Source organism: Seriola lalandi, unplaced genomic scaffold, assembly GCF_002814215.2.
Source record: "Seriola lalandi dorsalis isolate HSWRI2012SDOR001 ecotype SW California unplaced genomic scaffold, Sedor1 jcf7180002054825, whole genome shotgun sequence".
NCBI lineage: Eukaryota > Metazoa > Chordata > Actinopteri > Carangiformes > Carangidae > Seriola > Seriola lalandi.
In genome coordinates this window covers 321,890-323,917 of record NW_019525378.1, presented here as the reverse complement: position 1 = coordinate 323,917, position 2,028 = coordinate 321,890, and the positions used below count along the sequence as shown (strand labels likewise).

General features: G+C 44.6%; 1 protein-coding gene across 2 annotated transcripts in view; it reads right to left on the bottom strand.

The window, feature by feature from the left end:
* cacng8b (calcium channel, voltage-dependent, gamma subunit 8b) overlaps positions 1–1,974 on the bottom strand; it is an 18,969-nt gene extending 16,995 nt beyond the window's left edge. For both annotated transcript variants that reach the window (XM_023426456.2, XM_023426458.2), the window contains exon 1: positions 1,666–1,974. The gene's annotated coding sequence lies outside the window, so the exon portion shown is untranslated. The remainder of the gene's footprint in view (positions 1–1,665) is intronic.
* Between the last annotated feature and the right edge of the window lie 54 nt (positions 1,975–2,028).

The following is a 2,028-nucleotide window of genomic DNA, read 5'->3' as shown; positions in this document are numbered from 1 at the left end:
GGGGGGGCAACCACACCTCAGTGAAAGATTCACTGAGAGGTGAGCAGTTAATGGCAGCACTGTGACTCCAGGAATTAAACTTTTTCATCACTGTTTGGAAAATATTTGATTTGTCAGTGCACATAACAAAGCTGCACATGTCCTTTAAAGTACAAGAATGTGTAGCATTAAACTTTTCATTTATGCAGTCATGAAAAGTCAACACTTGAGTTATTGTGCAAACTGTGCATCTACAGAGTTGCATGGAATGGCAATTAATTAAGTTTGCCATCCACAATCAGCTGTTTACTAATTGCATTCAATCATAGTAGAATGTGCAAAAATTACTATTAATCTGGCAGTCAGCGCCCATGTTCTGACACGGGCACTTCACACATTAGTGAGATTATCTAAATATTCAGAGGTTCAACGGTAAACCTGTGACACTGCCCACATCAAGTGAGAGCCGAGTGGATCTGCATCAAAACCATAAAGGGGCAGGTGCTCATGGCCATTTATGCTGACTGAAAAGGAAAGACTGTTCTCCTGTAATAAAGAGATGCAGCACCTGAATCAAAAGCTCAGCTCAGTGGGGAAATACGTGTGCTATAGTCACCAAGACTGCAAATGACCACAACAGAGATAATTCATCTCTGAGAAAAGATTCAGAGTTGTACCTGTCATGGTCTGCAGCCCCACTGATGACAGGTATAACTCACTACCTTGTTTTTTGACAGTACACAGTAACTCCTGAGTGCTGCAGTGAACACTCCTATAGCATCTACAATTCAAGACATTTCATTCCACCTTCAAGCCCAGATGTGATCTGAGCTGTGATGAAAAGTGAATGATTGATGGGGCTGCCAGATGTTTGGCGCCCTTTGCCTCTGGATCTGTCAGAACACAGAGCGCAGGTCGGCCAGTGAGAGGAGACGGTGGGCTGAATAGAAAATGAATCTCATAACGCATCAGATAACATGATGTGGCCCGGGTCCAACGTGAAGCTAAGATGCTGGCCCTGCACTGTGAGGAGTCCAGCAGCAGATGCTGTGCAGACCAGTGATCAGACACATACAAGCGCAGAGCTACGGGGCTGAGAGCGTGCAAAGCTCAAGTATAGTGATGCGGACTGCGGTGCATTCATTAACAGAGTAAGCTACACATATCACCCTGCCTGCATAGGCTACACGGTGGAAAATGGACGCCTAGCATCAAGCGGCCGGTTCAGAGAAAACTCAGTGGACTGGGACACAAATCACACATTAGGTCACATATCCACATTCACACACATAACTCCTGATTGTGGGATAAAGTAGCATCTCAGCACACACAACAGATATTTTAGACCCAACACCTGCGGTGCGGATGCAAGCAGAGCTTCAAACGAGCTATTATAAGGGTTTCATTTGCATAATAGACGTTGCCGTCGCTAATTATAGGCCCGCGCAAATAGGTGGGAAAATGATGATTCTGTATTTAATCAGAGATGTGGCACAAGTCTGAGAATTATTATAATTATTTTTTCCGTGAATTCCGTAGTAGTGGGCTAAGTTGCAGGCAACGTGAAACAAATCAATGTGGCGTGTAAATTTCACCGGATGAACTGTGATCCATTAGGCTGCAAAGTGAAAACAACAGTGACACGGTGTAATTATAATCATTAAAAGAAGCGTGTGGAGGTCTTACCTGCAGGCTTTTTATTTCTGAGATTCGCAGCGCGTCGCACTCCCAAAGAGAAGGAGATGGAGGGAAAAAGAAGAGAGGGGGTGGACGGTGGATGGGCTGAATAACGGGTCTATCGAGGCAAAAAATAAATAAATAGAAGGGGGTGAGTGGGATTGATGAAAAACAAGAAGCTCGCAAGGGACTGAAGGTTCAATTCCTGATAAAATTTAAATCAGCCAGTGTTGGAAAAGGGTTGAACGTGCATTTAAAAAAAAAAAGGCTGATACAAAACACGTCACTGAACACGGATTTGTCTACAGTGGATGTGGCCGCTGCTTGTGTATAGCCTACTCGGGGAGAATGCGTCCCCCCCCCATCCCTCCT